Source organism: Cryptomeria japonica, chromosome 8 (genome assembly GCF_030272615.1).
Source record: "Cryptomeria japonica chromosome 8, Sugi_1.0, whole genome shotgun sequence".
NCBI classification, from domain to species: Eukaryota; Viridiplantae; Streptophyta; class Pinopsida; order Cupressales; family Cupressaceae; genus Cryptomeria; species Cryptomeria japonica.
In genome coordinates this window covers 700,734,121-700,752,914 of record NC_081412.1, presented here as the reverse complement: position 1 = coordinate 700,752,914, position 18,794 = coordinate 700,734,121, and positions in this window count along the sequence as shown.

Below are 18,794 nucleotides of genomic sequence, written 5' to 3'. Positions count from 1 at the left end.
TGTGATCAATCATGTCTTATACAAGATGAATCCTTCCTAAAACCAGACATTCTAATCATGTCTTATACAGGATGAATCCTTCTTGAAACCAGACGTTGTGATCAATCATGTCTTATACAGGATGAATCCTTCCTGAAACCAGATGCTCTAATCATGTCTTATACAGGATGTATCTTTCCTAAAACCAGATGCTTTGATCATCTTTGTCTTATACAGGATGAATCCTTCCTGAAACCAGACTGAATCTAGATCTTATCAATCGAATCAAACAATTAGATTATTCTTTGAATCAACGCATCATAACACCTCACTTCAAAGAGGGGCAAAATGTAGACACTTAAAAATAATTATTTTTAATTACTTTTAATTCCTCACATAATTAATTAATTAATTATGTTAATTCAAATTCTCCTAGATATTAATTAAATATAATTAATATTGTCACTATATTATGTGATTGATTTATTTAATAAATTAATCCCTCCCTTTATTCTTCTAAAAAATAAAATCTTCACAAATCTCCCTCTTGCCTAATTAATTTCAATTAATTAGTTAACCTACATGATTCCTACAAATCCTCTTCTTAATTCATCATTAACCTAATAAAGTCTTCTAGAAACTCCCTAAACACACTTAACATTATTCTTCAAATTTTTAATTCCCTCCACTCATTCTCTCTCCTAGTCAAATCCTCCTACAAATCCTATCCCACCTAATTCTTCCTCTAATCCCCTCTTAATGAGTTGCTAGTGGCTAATCATCATGATTAGCCACAAAGTCAACCCCTTGTCCCTTCCATCCAACCACTAGCTAATTAATGCTCTTTTCCTAGGTGAATGTGAGATTTTCAAAATCTCACAATCCTCTAGGCATCTCCTCTCCCAAGGAATTTTTAATCCTTCTTATTCCTCCAATCCCCACGATTATCCTTTTTTGGAGAATTTTAAATTCCTCCTCCCCATTCTTCAAGGAATGTCACATCCCTTGCTCTTCTCAAGGCACATTGGGAAGTCTTCCCAATGCACCTTGCCCTTCTCAAGATACCTTGGGAAGTCTTCCCAATGTACCTTGAGGAGTGTGGAGACAAGAAATGCCTTTAAGGCATATCTCTTGGTCTCCACACCCTCTCTTGGGCCTTGTGGGAGCTCACAAACAATCCTAGCCCTTCATCTTGAATCCATCCTAGCCATCCATTTTTCCTCTCCTCTTCCTATAAATTGAGGATTCCATCCCTTCATTCTCCATCTCCAAGTTTAGTAATCTTATGCTGCCCTTTTGAGCCTAGGAAAATCATTTTAGCATCCTTATCATGTCAAAATCATCCTACATCCACACTTAATCATCTCATCTCCCTCATCCTCCAAGATCCATCTCATTTGTGCACAATATTGGAGAGCCATCCACATCAAGCAAGCAAGAGGAGCATCATCCAAGGGCGCCTTCACTTCATCAGGCTCAATCCGAAGGAGAAGGTATTGGTTTATGAGGTATATGCATTTCATCCCTCTTTTGAGCATTTCAAATTATGTCTTTTGATTTCATGTGATTATAGGTTTGATTTGCATATTTGTCATCTAATCCACCACACAGGTCTTTTCCCCTCTTCACTGTCCTTGCTCAAATCCAAGTCCACAGGAATCTCCAATCTACCTTTGTCTCTTCAACAACTCATCTAGCTATGCTGAGCTAATATTGATTTTTCCTTTATACTCACTTGTAGTAGTTAGATCTTCTCTCAAAATTATCATTTGTATCTCAAGCTCTTGTTCATTACTTTAGGATTGTACTAAATCAGTTCTCAACATATCATTCTCATGAACCAACCTACCACATTCTTCAAATTTGTTCTTTAGGGATACAACAAGATTTTTTTCCTTCTTATTTTTGTCCTCAATCTCCTTAGACATTCTCGTAGTTATAAATTGTATTTCATTTTTCATAACCATGTTCTCCTGGCTCAATTTCCGACATTGTTCCTTAAGTGCATCTTTCTCTTCATCATCCTAATTTTTCAAAAGTTCCTTTCTCCTAGCCTAAACAGATGATAGCCTCTGTTGTAGGACAAGAATGAATTCCTTAGCAGAATTCAATTCATCTTGTAGGTTTAAGTTTTTCAACCTTTCAGCATCATAATCTTCAAGTGCCATCTCAAGTCGTTTCTCCAAAGCCATATCCATGGATTCCAGCTTCCGGATTCAGGATCTTCCTCAAGTTGTTAAACTTCTTCCAAGGCACAAGGCTTTGATACTAATTGTTGGAATCCAATAACATTGAGAGGGGGGGTGGGGGGTGAATCAGTGTCATACCAAAATGATCAATTTTAACCTAATTAAAACATGCATACACCAACTGATATACTGATACACACATAATTGAAAGAAGTAAAGCAAACAATAAGCCAATCACATAAATGAGAACCATAACACACATAATTATACCTAGAAAACCTCAAAGAGGAAAAACCACGGTGGGATTTGTGTTGACATTTTTGATGATTATGTTGTGATTGTCATTGATGGACACACACTTGCATTGAGATCATTTTTGTATGTATAAGTTAAAGCTCAACCGATACATGTTCCAACCAGTATGATGCATTATAGTCCTTAGACTATTGGTGTTTTGCAAAAAGTGATTACCGATTTGAAGTGATATGTAGACCCCAAGCGGTTCAAGGATCTCAAGCAGTACGAAGGACCAAAGCAGCAGAACACATATTTGCCAGTCTTCATTTTGTCAAACCAGCAATCGAAATTTTGCTTGAACCGGTATTTTATATGAACCGGTAATATTATTTGATGAGTTACCAACCGGCATTTTGTGATGAGTTGTCATCCACCGATTGTATGACGGTGCCGACACTTTAGCGGTGCTTTTTGTGTCACGTTACCAGATACATCTAGATGCATTGAACCTAGGAAATTGTAATGTAATCCTATTGGACTAACATGAAATCAGATTCCTTTATAAGGACATCATGTCTAGGGTTTTAGGTTGTTGATGTTGTTGTTGTTGCGATAGTTGATATTACGGCTAGGGTTTAAGGTGGTTGAGGAGTTAGAGAGAGTATGAATGTGTAGAAGACTGAAGTAATGCTGGTATGCATTAGGAACGAGCTATCAAGGATCTAACCAAGTAGTCTGTGCTATTAGCTAGATCAATCACTTGTTGATTACTCACATCTTCGACAAGTCTATAACCCTTAACCAGGTAGGCCCAAAAGCCTCTTGTAAATCCTCTAACAAGGTGGTTCACATCTGTGGATCTAAAATCCTTTAGCAAGGTAGTCTTTAATCAGACTTATCTCCTAACAGAGATTGAGATTCCTAACAGGATCTATTCTGGTAAAGAACATTGTAAGACCTTAACCAGTCTAACCTTAACCGGTCTGGTTCCTATTCTGTAGATAGTTACTTGTGAGTTTCATCTCACCGTGGTTTTTCCCAATTGGGTTTCCACATCAAAATCTCTTGTGTTATGGTGTTTGTGCTTCTGTGGGTGAATGCATTATTAGCTATTTGGTTTGCATGTTTGTTAACCGGTTTGTCTGCTAAACTGTTTTACCGATTTACTGTTGGTCTTGCAAAGTGTTTAAGTGCAAAGATTTTTGGCATACTAATTCACCCCCCCTATTAGTATTCATCAATTGGTATCAGAGCCTACCTTTCTATAAGTTTAACCACTTGGAAAGAGATATGGGGGAATACACATTGAGGTAACTTACTCATCGGGTCACTCAGTCTGAGCAAGCCTATGATGATCTTATGATCAAATACAAGGCATCTCAAGCAAAAAGGAGAGAACATGCAGTAAAGTTGATGGAGCTATCTGAAAATAGTTCCTCTGATGAAGCTGACGTGGAAGCCCTAATTCAAGAAGTAGAAAAGCTGAATGAATCCAATTCCAACTTGAAAAAATAATTGGAAGGACTAACTATTCGAATGTATCAAGAGCTTGAGAACCGGAGGAAAGCTAAAGATCTAGTCAAAGACAAAGATCATGAAAACTCCAAGCTGAAGCAAGAGATCAGTGCCCTAACTACTCAACTCCATGCGAGCCAAGTGGAAAAGGAAGACATGCAAGGAGAATTGAACAATGCCATCTCTTAGAATGAAAACCTAATGGAAACAAATGCTGCTATTTCCAAAGAACTCTTTGAGTCAAAGGAAATACTTGCTAAGTTCAACAAGAGTACTGTCAAGCTAGAGCAAAAGCTTGAATTTGCCAAACCTATCAAGAACACTGATGGACTTGGTTATTCCGGTCATGAGGAATGTGAGACCTTTGGTATAAATGCTAGAACATCAAAGAATCAACTGACATCAAAGGATAAAGGTAAGCAAAAGTTTAAACCGCTTTAACTATCTTAAAGAAGGACATACTGCCAATGTGTGTAGGAGTAAGGCTTACAATAATTTTCCTTATTTCCTAAATGATAAGCCTAGATCCTATAGATTCAATGGTAACTGCTATGCATGCAACAAGTTTGGGCATAAAGCATCTGAATGCAGGTCAGTTATGAACAACACTGGTAGATATCCTCAGAAGACCCAAGGAGTTGGTCCTGAACCTTTTGTGAACCGGAATCACAACCGATTTAATGGTTTCAATCATCAGTCAAGAAGCGGTGGCTATCAAGCAGCAACCGGATGGAGAGCAAAATGTATGGTCTGTCATGGTCATGGTCACATTGCTACAACATGCAGGAGGAAGAACAACAACATGAATAATGGACCTTGGAGAGCACCTGGATTGGTCTTTAGATCAAGAAAGAACATATCGGATGATATACCGGTCACTTTGGAAGGAGAGATTGATGTTGACACTGTTCAAGCAGATATGAACAAAACCTGGAAGAAGAAACTAGCCGTGTTACAAGAGGAACCAGTTTCTGCACCTAGTGTGGAAATCACAGAACCGACAAACTAAGCTTCAGAAAAGCTTAGGGGGAGCAAACGGCAAAATGTTTCGAACCCCCGATTTACACCATTAAAATACCTTAACCAGTATGCATTACTTGCCATTTAGCGGAAGACCGGAAATGGTAAAAGGCAAATTAGGGTTTATGCCCTAATGGTGGAGCATTAATTACGATAGGTGAGGAATATGTTTAAAAGGATTTTTCAAATCATTTCTCACTATCATTTTCGAAGTGAAGAAGGTTTTCAAGTGCAGAGCGACGATAAAGTGATTTGTGATGCGATTCAGAGAAAGTTGGAAACCTTGAAGGAGATTCAAATTCAAATTGCAAACGGTCAAGTGAAGAACGCAAAGTGGTGATTCTGCAACTGATGAAGTGTGAGGTGTTGAAGAATCTGAAAGCCCTAAATTCATGATTTTCGAAAGGTATTTTTTGAGTTTTCAGTTTCTATCATGGCTTCTGCATCCCATACTAGCTCTAGTACATCTATAGATTTAGCAAGTTTTATTCAATGCAAGTCTAGATATAATGCCCTATCACAAGTTCCAGCCAGTGTGATAGTAGAAGAGGGAATCTTAGATTACATAGACTGTAAAATAGAAGACCTAGGGTCTCTAGCAATTCACTCGCAGCTAGGTTTATTTTGTGGAAAAAATAAGAAGATCAAACCGGAGTATAGTATTTTGGAGAAGAAGAAGCTCCACAATACTGTTTATTTCTTGGAGGATTTCACAGATGATCACATTAGGATCATTCTGAGAAAATTTCATGGTGACAAGATGTACCTGGAAAGAACGCATGATATTACACCGCAAGCAATTCATGTCGTCACCGGTTTCTGCTATACAGGGGAAGTGCCAACCCTAAGGATGGTAAGCAAGACTGAAATGTCCAAGTTCACTGGTTCACTGAGAGACTCACGAGGTATGACCATCAATTCAATCAAGGACGATCTGGTCAAGTATGCCTGCATGGTGATAGGCTATCAGACGTTCTCTTCCAGTAGACTTAACTGTGTATCTGTTGTAGTGGTAAATGCCACTTACCGGATGATCAAGGAGGATGCATCATTTGACATGTGCACCGGTATGCAAAGGCAACTCCTGTTGAATCTTAAATCGATCAAATAGGATAATGCATTGAGGTTCAAGTTTGGACAACTACTGGTTGGGTTGTTCTTTTACTTCCAAGGCTACTTTCCAGGAGTAGGTGATGTCCAGTGGTCTGCTGACCAACCGGTAACCAAGCAAATCAAGGAAAGCATTCAAGTAGTTGGAATCGATTACCCTGAAGTTCTGAACAAGTACTTTGATGAGTTCAGACACAAAATGAGTCAGAGGATGAGAATATCAAGTGATATTGTCAAGAAATATGAAGATGATATATGTTTCACCATTAAAGGGGGTCAATGCATAATGGAGGCTATTGAGCCCAGACAAGAGGAAGTGGAGCCTATGGGCTATGAGGTAATGAATGATATGCTAGAAGGGTATGCCTCTACCCTTATTGCCTCACCGCTTGATCCAAAGGTAAGGAGAACCGGCACCTACCTAGAAAGGGTAACACCGGTTGAGGAACCCTCAGAAAAGAATGGAAAATAACCTTTAGTAAAGAAGGCAAAAGCAGTGCCCTCAGCATCAGCACTGGCTACTGCAGCTAGTCCTAAAGTGACCAAGCGACACCTACTAAAGTCTTCGAGAGAAAGAGGAAGACAAGGAATGCCTCACCAGTCTCAGAAAAAATTGTGTCTGAGGAAAAACCTAAGAAGACACGTCAAGAAAAGAAAAAGACAAAGAATGAACCGGCATCATCAGCACCGGTAAATATTGACATCTCCTCCTACAAACCTTTGACACATTGTCAAAGAACTATTAAAAACATTGGCAGAAAAGTGTTGAATGATTTGATTGATTGTTTTGATGACTTTAATGATGATGAAAAGGAAGCAGTTGAAAAAGAAATCATTATGTATCTATGTGTTAATGACCGGTCGCCCTTAGAAATTAGATCTGAGACACCAGATTATTTGTATAGGTCCCTAGATAATAAATGGTGCATTGCCATAGAGAAAGAACAGGAAATAAGGGAGAAAGTTTTTGCTCAATACTTTCCTGACCTGTCAAATTCAGAGTTATTTGATGTCATCAACCAAAATAAGGGACTCTTCTTCACCAGAACAAGAAGACTCTGGTTGTTGGAAGGAAGAATTGATGATTTTGAAAAAGACACTCATCTGCATATGACAACAATGGTTCATACGCATAAAGTGCTTCAAGCTAACAAGAAGGCAGAACAAGAACTGGCAGTGACACAACCGGATGAAGTGTTTGATGATGAAGGAAACCCAGTTATTGAACCTATCGACACTATTGATGTCCATGCTCTGGATGGAGAGGATGTTGCTCAGGGTACACCATCGGAAGCAATAGGACAGGAGAAGTAGGCAGAACAGGAAGTAAAGCAAAAGGAAACAGAGGACAGAAAGGAGGAAGCAAAGAAAGTAGAAGAGGAGGAGAAAAGGAAGGATGAAGAGGAGAAGAAGAAGAAGGATGAAGAGGAGAAGAAGAAAAAGGATGAAGAGGAGAAGAAAAAGAAGGATGAAGATGAGAAGAAGAAAAAGGAAAAAGAAGAGGAGAAACGGAAACAGGAAGAGAAGAGAAAATAAGAAGAGAAGAAAAGAAAAGAAGAGGAAGAAGAGAAAAAGAAACAAGAAGATGCAAGGAAAAAGAAAGAGGAAGAGGATGAGAAGAAGATAAAGGAAGAGGAGAAGCGAAAGGAAGCAAAAAAGAAGAAGGAAGAGGAAGATAAGGCAGAGGAGAAGAGGAAGGAAGCAGAGAAGAAGAAAGCAAAGGAGGATAAGGAAGACGAAAAGAGAAAAGAAGCAGAGAACAAGAAGGAAGAGGAGAACAAGGAAGCTGAAGTGGCAAAGAGCACGCAGATGGAGACACCTAAGGCAACCGGTAGTCAAGACAAACTAGCTAACCTTACCAGTCCCATTGACCTCCAGTGTGCAAGTGAAATGGAGCTACTACAGAGCATCAAGGTTGCTCAAGAATGCCTTGAGGTGCTAAGGAGGAAGAAGGAGGAAGATGTGATCCAAGATGAGGTGGACACTCTTATCGGTTTGTTACTCGGTACAAACCTCCCCAGCACTAACTCATCATTGGCCCAACTAAAGCTCCTATGCACAGTAGTGGATGATCAAGTGCAAAGCTTAGAGGAGGTAGCAGAGGCAAATTCAAAGAAAGAGCATCAAAAGGCTCTCAACATTGCCCTAGTGAAAATGCTTAACGAGCTCCAGTCTGAACTCCAAAAAGAATAAAAGGATATCAGGAATGCTCTGGATGAGGGGAATCTTCTACTCAGCAAGATTTGTCAACCCCATCTGTTCTATGACGATGTGCTTGCACAGAAGCAAAAGCTTCAATCTGATTTGCAGGTATATATGAGCACCTTCAAGCTGTCGTATGACTCTTTTACAACTTATGGGTAAACCGTTCACCGGTTTCATATCCAGTCTACTAAAATAGAGCATGAGATCAACACCCGGTCATGAGATTTGTAGGAGCTACAACTAGTTCTACTCCCACATCTGCAAATACTTCAGAAGTGCTATCTTAATCTGGATGCCTTAACGACAACATAGGAGATGAGCACACTCGATGCCATGGATGAACAGGTCTCCCAGATGCAGACAGAGAAAGAAGTGGCAACCTCCCTACTTGAGTCCTGGTCTTTATCTATGAAACAATTCTTGCAGGACTTTAAATCTGTTTTTGACAAGTTTTATTCTTTACTATCATAAACACTTATTATTTTAATGAAACATGTGTTAGTCTGTAATATTATTTTTGTCATTGTTGGCAAAGGGGGAGAAGTATAAATTTTGAATGTTTTGATGTATACTTTCATGTTATTTCTGTTAAGAAATAGTATACATTTTATTTTCTGCAAAAGGGATAGTGTATATGCCTAGGGGGAGTAATTTTGATTCTAGCATATTTTTGTTGTAAACCACTTAGATGTAAAAATTTCCTAAGTGTTGCCATCAATGCCAAAGGGGGACATTGTTGGCATTTTTTATGATTATGTTGTGATTGTCATTGATGGACACACACTTGCATTGAGATCATTTTTGTATGTATAAGTTAAAGCTCAATCAATACATGTTCCAATTGGTATGATGCATTATAGTCCTTAGACTATTGGTGTTTTGTAGAAAGTGATTATCGATCTGAAGTGGTATGTAGACCCCAAGCAATTTGAGGATCTCAAGCGGTACCATATTTGCCAGTCTTCATTTTGTCAAACCGGCAACCGACATTTTGCTTGAACTGGTATTTTGTATGAACCAGTAATACTTTGTGATGAGTTACCATCCACCGATTGTATGGCGGTGCCGACGCTTTAGTGGTGCTTTTTGTGTCGTGTTACCAAATAAGTCTAGATGCATTGAACCTAGGAAATTGTAATGTAATCCTATTGGACCAACATGAAATCAGATTCCTTTATAAGGACATCATGTCTAGGGTTTTAGGTTGTTGATGTTGTTGTTGTTGCGATAGTTGATATTGCGGCTAGGGTTTAAGGTGGTTGAGGAGTTAGAGAGAGTATGAATGTGTAGAAGACTGAAGTAATGCTGATATGCATTAGGAATGAGCTATCAAGGATCTAACCAAGCAGTCTGTGCTATTAGCTAGATCAATCACTTGTTGATTACTCACATCTTTGACAAGTCTGTAGCCGTTAACCGGGTAGGCCCAAAAGCCTCTTGTAAATCCTCTAACAAGGTGGATCACATCTGTGCATCTAAAATCCTCTAGCAAGGTAGTCTTTAATCGGACTTATCTCCTAACAGAGATTGAGATTCCTAATAGGGTTTGTTCTAGTAAAGAACATTGTAAGACCTTAACCAGTCTGGTTCCTATTCTGTAGATAGTTACTTGTGAGTTCCATCTCACCGTGGTTTTTCCCATTTGGGTTTCCACATCAAAATCTCTTGTGTTATGGTGTTTTTTCTTCTGTGGGTGAATGCATTATTAGCTATTTGGTTTGCATGTGTGTTAACTAGTTTGTCTGCTAAACTATTTTACCGGTTTACCGTGGGTCTTGCAAAGTGTTTAAGTGCAAAGATTTTTGGCATAATAATTCACCCCCCCCTCTTAGTATTCATCAATTGGTATCGGAGCCTACCTTTCTATAAGTTTAACCACTTGGAAAGAGATATGGGGGAATACAAATTAAGGGAACTTACTCATCCGCTCACTCAGTCTGAGCAAGCCTATGATGATCTTATGATCAAATACTAGGCATCTCAAGCAAAAAGGAGAGAACATGCAGTAAAGTTGATGGAGCTATCTGAAAATAGTTCCTCTGATGAAGCCGACATGGAAGCCCTAATTCAAGAAGTAGAAAAACTGAATGAATTCAATTCCAACTTGAGAAAATAATTGGAAGGACTGACTATTCAAATGTATCAAGAGCTTGAGAACCGGAGGAAAGCTGAAGATCTAGTCAAAGACAAAGATCATGAAAACTCCAAGCTGAAGCAAGAGATCAGTGCCCTAACTACTCAACTCCATGTGAGCAAAGTGGAAAAGGAAGACATGTAAGGAGAACTGAACAATGCCATCTCTGAGAATGAAAACCTGATGGAAACAAATGCTGCTATTTCCAAAGAACTCTTTGAGTCAAAAGAAATACTTGCTAAGTTCAACAAGAGTACTGTCAAGCTAGAGAAAAAGCTTGAATTTGCCAAACCTGTCAAGAACACTGATGGACTTGGTTATTCCGGTCATGAGGAATGTGAGACCTTTGGTATAAATGCCGGAACATCAAAGAATCAACCGACATCAAAGGATAAAGGTAAGCAAAAGTTTAAACCTGATTGCTTTAACTATCTTAAAGAAACCGGGTCTGCTATCACTGCAACAAACTGGGTCACATTGCCAGATTCTGTAGATCAAGAAAGAACATATCGGATGATATACCGGTCACTCTGGAAGGAGAGATTGATGTTGACACTGTTCAAGCAGATATGAACAAAACCTGGAAGAAGAAACTAGCCGTGTTACAAGAGGAACTGGTTTCTGCACCTAGTGTGGAAATCACAGAACCAACAAACTAAGCTTCAGAAAATCTTAGGGGGAGCAAACAGCAAAATGTTTCGAACCCTCAATTTACACCGGTAAAAGACCTTAATCGGTATGCGTTACCTGCCATTTAGTGGAAGACCAGAAATGGTAAAAGGCAAATTAGGGTTTATGCCCTAATGGTGGAGCATTAATTACGGTAGATGAGGGATATGTTTAAAAGGAATTTTCAAATCATTTCTCACTAACATTTTCGAAGTGAAGAAGGTTTTTAAGTGCAAAGTGACGATAAAGTGATTTGTGATGCGATTCAGAGAAAGTTGGAAACCTTGAAGGAGATTCAAATTCAAATTGCAAACGGTCAAGTGAAGAACGCAAAGTGGTGATTCTGCAACTGACGAAGTGTGAGGTGTTGAAGAATCTGAAAGCCCTAAATTCACGATTTTCAAAAGGTATTTTTTGAGTTTTCAGTTTCTATCATGGCTTCTGCATCCCATACTAGCTCTAGTACATCTGTAGATTTAGCAAGTTTTATTCAAGGCAAGTCTAGATAGAATGCCCTATCACAAGTTCCAGCCAGTGTGATAGTAGAAGAGGGAATCTCATATTACATAGACTGTAAAATAGAAGACCTGGGGTCTCTAGCAATTCACTCGCAGCTAGGTTTATTTAGTGGAAAAGATAAGAAGATCAAACCGGAGTATAGTATTTTGGAGAAGAAGAAGCTCCACAATACTGTTTATTTCCTAGAGGATTTCATAGATGATCACATTAGGATCATTCTGAGAAAAGTTCATGGTGACAAGATGTACCTGGAAAGAACACATGATATTACACTGCAAGCAATTCATGCCGTCACTGGTTTCTGCAATACAGGGGAAGTGCTAGCCCTAAGGACGGTAAGCAAGACTGAAATGCCCAAGCTCATCGGTTCAGTGAGAGACTCACGAGGTATGACCGTCAATTCAATCAAGGATGATCTGGTCAAGTATGCCTGCATGGTGATAGGGTACCGGACGTTCTCTGCCAGCAGACTTAACTCTGTATCTGCAGCGATAAATGCCACTTACCGGATGATCAAGGAGGATGCATCATTTGACTTGTGCACTAGTATGCAAAGGCAACTCCTGTTGAATCTTAAATCAATCAAACAAGATAATGCATTGAGGTTCAAGTTTGGACAACTACTGGTTGGGTTGTTCTTTTACTTCCAAGGCTACTTTCCAGGAGTAGGTGATGTCCAGTGGTCTGCTGACCAACTGGTAACCAAGCAAATCAAGGAAAACATTCAAGCAGTTGGAACCGGTTACCCTGAAGTTCTGAACAAGTACTTTGATGAGTTCAGACGCAAAATGAGTCAGAGGATGAGAATATCAAGTGATATTGTCGAGAAATATGAAGATGATATCCGTTTCACCATTAAAGTGGATCAATGCATAATGGAGGCTGTTGAGCCTAGACAGGAGGAAGTGGAGCCTATGGGCTATGAGGTAATGAATGATATGCTGGAAGGGTATGCCTCTACCCTTATTGCCTCACCGCTTGATCTAAAGGCAAGGAGAACCGACACCTACCTAGAAAGGGTAACACCGGTTGAGGAACCCTCAGCAAAGAAAGGAAAAGAACCTTCAGTAAAGAAGGCAAAAGCAGTGCCCTCAACATCGGCACCGACTACTGCAGCCAATCCTAAAGTGACCAAGTGGTCACCGGCTAAAAAGAAACTGGAAGCGGCACCTACTAAAGTCTTCGAGAGAAAGAGGAAGGTAAGGAATGCCTCACCAGACTCAGAAGAAACTGCGTCTGAGGAAAAACCTAAGAAGACACGTCAAGAAAAGAAAAAGACAAAGAATGAACCAGCATCATCGGCACCGGTAAATATTGACATCTCCTCCTACAAACCTTTGACACATTGTCAAAGAACTATTAATATACATATACATATACATCATTTGAATTTTTTTAATAAAAGGAATCTTGAAATATATCTAGTACTTAGATATCAAGAGAATTAGAGGAAACCAAGGAGGATCAATTGAAGTGAAGAACATAGTTTCATAAATTTCCAAATAAAGTCCATCGATGAAGGATACATTTGTGACTTCAAACTCAACCTTGACCTTTGAACTCAACTCCACATAGATAGAGAAAAATATTCTAATCCCTAAGTGAATTTAGATTGAGATTATTTGTTCTAAATTCTGAGACATTATAAACTTCCAAAAAATTTACAAAATTCATTCATCTTCAATAACAAAGCTGAATACAATTATTTTCTCTACACATTTCTACATCGGATTATTACACATAATAAAAAAGCATAACCCTCAAATTTACAAACTACCAAATCAAGTCCATAAGTGAAGGATAAATCTTTGACTTCAAACTCGATTTTGATCCTTGAACTGAAGTCCTCATAGACAAAGAAGAATATTCTAATCCCAAGATGATTATTAGATTGAGATTCTTTATTCTAGATCCCAATACAATATACACTTCCAAAAAGGTTACACAATTCATTCATTCTTCAATAATAAAATAAAATACAATTATTTTCTCTTCACGTTTTTACATTTAATTATTAAAAATAATTAAAAAATTTAATAATCAAATTTACACACATAAATCAATCTAAATTAATGATAACTATATATATCTCCTTATTTAAATTATTTATTTCAAATCGAAATTAATATAGACTTCCAAAAAAAACTTACATAATTTATTCATTTTTCAACAATAAAAATAACTACAATTATTTTTTCTTCATATTTCTACACCATTATTATGAAAAATTTAAAAAATATAACTATCAAATTTAGACACATAAATTAATCGGTATTAATTATATATATATATATATATATATATATATATATATATATATATATATATATATATATATATATATCCCCCTTATTTAAATTATTCTAAACTACACCTCTAATATATATTTTCGCTTTACATATGTACTAGAAAAATCTCTATCAAAAAAATTCTAAAATTATTTAATGTATTTAATATGCATAGCCCTCATCTTTTTTTAAGAAATTCAACTGGAGTCAATTCACCTACAAAGTTGTAATGAATAAACTTGTAAGTTTTGCATCTTGGTGTGCCTACAAACATCTAGATAATAAGATAAGAAATTTGGGCAACCAACGAGATGTGATTATAGTGGATTTTATAATTTAATTTAAAATTCATACAATGAACATCTTTTTTAGCATGATGGTCGACTCAAAAGTGAGCATTGAGTGGCTCTAGGAATTGCTCATATACAATGTAAAGGCAACCATCATGTATTTTAACTTAGTATAATCATTATGTCTAGAGTTTGTTTTGGCCCACCTCAAATGAAATGTGTGTGAAGGTAAGGCTATTGATTAAGCCACAATATAATAATGAGTAGAATGAATTGTTTATAATGAAGGGCCAAAATGTGCACAACATAATGATAAGTGTCACTTAAAACTGTGGTACTCCTTCATCTACATCACCCAACATACTCCAATTAAATGTCTCAATACTTTCAAGTGGGTGGAATAAAGCTTAACAACATAATAATGACACTGCATAAATTATAGACATCCATGAAACATGGCAATAAAATATGGTATAATACCTCAAAATCACTAATATTGGTAGAAGCCAAATAGTTAAAGTGGAGTGAATGGATCATTTACCATCAGAGGACAAATTTAAGCTTAAATAACCGTTGCTTAAGCTCATAATATGTGGTGCATGCTTGGTAATCATTTACTATAATCATTCCTTGTGAGCCCAACAAATGTATGTTCATAACTTTTTAAACAAATGTGTTTTAAGTCAAACACACTCTCTATTTTGTACATGTGTGGTTGTTATTGTAAGGATTATTTATGAGAGTTCACAAAGTGTTTGACTTTCACTTAGTCACTATTAGCAAATGCCAACACCATGAGCACTAACTTAGCACATGGTCCTCAAGTCACCCAACATGTCCCATCTTCATTTCTACTTTCTACCATGCTTATCATTCTCCCACTCATTCATTCTTATCACAATTTGAACCCCAGATGACTTCCATCCATGGAAGATGGAAGTCATTGCAATAACAACACCCAAATTTTGTATGAGAACTCTTTTCATCAATGTTTTAGGTTTGATCAGATGGGTATTTAAAATGAGTACGGGGTATTTGGAATTAATTGTATAATTTTGTTATATATCAAGATTTCGGGTCATGCTTATATCAAAATGAGAACAATATAAATTTGTATAATTGTGAAATCTTTTTATTCGGTATATGATACTTAATACTTCAAATGAACACAAAAAAATTGACATAATTAATTTAAAAAATTGGCTTTGTGAAGATTTAATGCTTATCATTTAGATGATACATTAGTTATTCGTGTAATAATACATAACAAATGTTGCAAGGTGTGCACCCTTGGTCTCCTTGTGTTGTGCAGCGCAACGCTCGGGTTTGTGACATGGCTTAACTGCCTCCTGTGGATTTTATAAGTCTAGTGGTTGTATCGAGCATTAATAGGTCGATCTTTTGGTGCAATGACAACTGCACTTGTAACAACAAATTTATACAATTAATTTACAAAGCCCTCATACCCAGTATAAAATTAAAAACCTACATACATCCAAAATATGAGTTATAGTTGGTAAAGATTGTAGTTCGATTGGTTGAGCATAATTGGTGAGGATGATAGTGTGTTCCATAATTATGCCATCTGTTGAGGCTTAAAGTTCGAGAAGCACTATTTTATTAGGTTTGACTCTTAAGTGACTTTGCCAAACACGATGTCCTTGTGGTTTCTTAGCGAAAAGATGACTTCTAATTTAAATATACATTTACTCATTCATATTGTAATCTCCTTGCTCTAAAAAAAAATAGATAAGAGAATATTATATATAATTCAATAATTTTCAAAAATAAAAAAATTGAATTACACCTAGAGCTCTAATAGCAAGTTGGATTAAAATTTAATTTTGTTAGAAAAAGTTTATGGTTGGCATGTGCATTTGGGCTTTTGTTGCTATCGACTTTATCATGTAAGAAAATAAAGTGTGGAGTGAAGAAACACATTTATAAGCTTTAAAAGAGCTAACATTGGCATAATAAATATTAGTCAATTATTTCATGCTTGGGTCGGTTGTGGGTTACACTTGTTTTATTCTTTTAATATGTGTACGTATACGTATACATACACCTATATGTATGTGGTCGTATTTAACCCTCAAGATCTATCAACACGAAGTACAAAGAATACTGGATTAGCGAAGAGAATCAAATCTTTTGGTGAATTAAGTATTAGTACTTATAAATTTGATTTTTAATTTTTATATTATTTTAAAATAAGTTTGATGAGTTTAATTAAAATAGTTTTTTAATGAAATAGAATGAATATATATATTTCTTAAAAAATAATATGTTTATTTTTAAATTTTAAAAAAATACATAAATCAAAAAGTATGATTTAGGAATTATATGTATATATATAGTTTTGAATATATTTGATTATTTTATTTTTAATTGTTAATTCATAATTATTTAAATTAACTGTTTATATTTGTAAATTTATCATTTATTTTATTTAAAAAATTATTTAAATTTTACGAATTATAACATATCAATGTAATATTTATTTGTTTTACATTTATGAGAAAATTAAAATCTTTCTTATATAAATATTTTAATTAAATTAGTTAAATTACAATGATAAAAACGTATTAAGATAAAGAGTTGACATTGAAATAATATGTAGAATTTTCAATTTACAAAATTTAAACTTAGTTTGAAAGATAGATGTGTTGCCCTCCCCTCTTTTTTAATCTTGAGACCGCCATCCAAAATTTTTCCAAGTGTTTCCTTATCGCTTTATGTTTCAAGCTCCCTATCGCGGGCTTTATAAGTTTTCAAAGTCTTGTTGCGCAATGTGTCTCTTTTCCAAGCCTGTCGCAGGGTTAGGAATTTTTGAAAGTATTCGACTGCCCGATCTCCCACTGTCTTGTGTTTCGGTCGCTCTAGCGGGAGTTGTGGAAAGTTTGTAAGTCTCGACCATAGGTTCATAAGTTCATATTTTCCTTGATTGAGCGACTTGTCATTCTCACCTAGGTCTTGGGTTGTTGCCTTTGCGTCAAGTTGTTGTACAGACTAATGTTGTTTGCCTTGTTAGCAAGAACAAGTTGAAATAAAGGATCGTTTTAAAAGGTGAAGTAAATACAACATTTAAGGCAGGTCGCATCACTCGAGGACACAAACGGGGTGGCAGATAATTTTTTAACTAGCTCTCATTTTTGAGTTTTCACAAAGTGCATTATATAGCTTGTGTCCATGTAGAGCGTGATACAAAATCAACGAGCGGGTGTGCGAGACACAAAGGTTGAACAATTGAACCTAGAGACTTTCCTACAAGAGCTAGAAGGAGATAGGAGAGCTCCGTTACGAGAAAGAATTCTTTAGTGTGGCTCGGTTTTCACAGCTAGTTTTTCGATTGTCGTGCCTTGTGTAGATTTAATTATTGCATGCTCTAAAAGATACAACCTAGAGACACAAGAAATCCGAGCAAATGGGGGTAGGGTTGTCGCACGAATTAATGCTGAAAGCGTCTCTCACGCTTTGTACCTTCCTGAGAGAAAATCCTCTAAAGACATGTTCATTCTAGTTGGTGAAGAGTATTTCAGAAAGCATGGAGACTGGTGTATGAACTGCATTGCCAAAAATTGGTTGAAGTCTGAAAAAGGAGGTAAGTCTTAATTGCCCGCCAAATTGAAAAGAATGCATTTTAAGGATGAAGTTGTAGAGATTATAGTCCTTATGCATTGTGTTGCAGGGAGTGCTTGTACTGATTCTTTTGAATGCTGGATGTGCCATTTTATCCTGGTGATTTGTGCTCCCGAGAGTTTTATTGATTGGGCTTCTATCATTAGCTATCATTTGCATGAACAATTGTGAAATTTCCGTCATTCCCTTGCCTTCCATATGTGTTCATATCTGATTTTCATACTAGCTAGTCAAGAGTCTGTTTGGCCGAGGCTAGAATTGCATCATCCTCTCCTTACATTTGCACTCGTGTATCGGAAATTCCCTCATCTCACCATGTGTAAGGGTATGCAGGATTTTTCCCATGTCAATGATATTTTCCTGATGGGTATGGTTAGAAAACTAGAAGGAAAACCTGGTTTACAGATTTCCTATGACTTTGCTACCTTTGTGATGAAATTTGGAAGTTTCTTCACCCAATTCAATAGGTTCACCTACCTTAGAATTGGGGGTTTTGAAAAGGCCTCGTTGAAATTGCCTCGTTTTCCATCTGATTATATTGTTTTGTTGGAAGTTCGCCGCTAGATGCCTGTCGTGAATGTTAAATATCTAAAAATGGGAAACAAAGGATACTCCTTCCCATTGTCTACACCTCATTTCTCTTGCAAAAGAAATGGCGTCGTTATGGCCATGGAAACAATTCTAGAGAAGTTTCATTTTTAATCTCTATCGTCTAGAAATAGTTTTGACAACAAGGGATATGTGAAGCACAATTTGTATGGAGCCAAAGGTTATATGCATCGGCCTGAACTCAAGGATTTCTAGGAAGATTGTTTAGATGATATTGAAGCATTCAAAAGAATTTTCATGTGACTTTCTTTGCAGCAAATTCACACTCTTGGAGTTTCTTTTGATGTTCCTGATGATGTGATTGAAGATGAGGTCATTTTGGACCCAGAGTACCATACTCTTGTCAATGCGGCCCCCATAGAAGTTGATTGGTCCAAAGAGGAGATCTTAG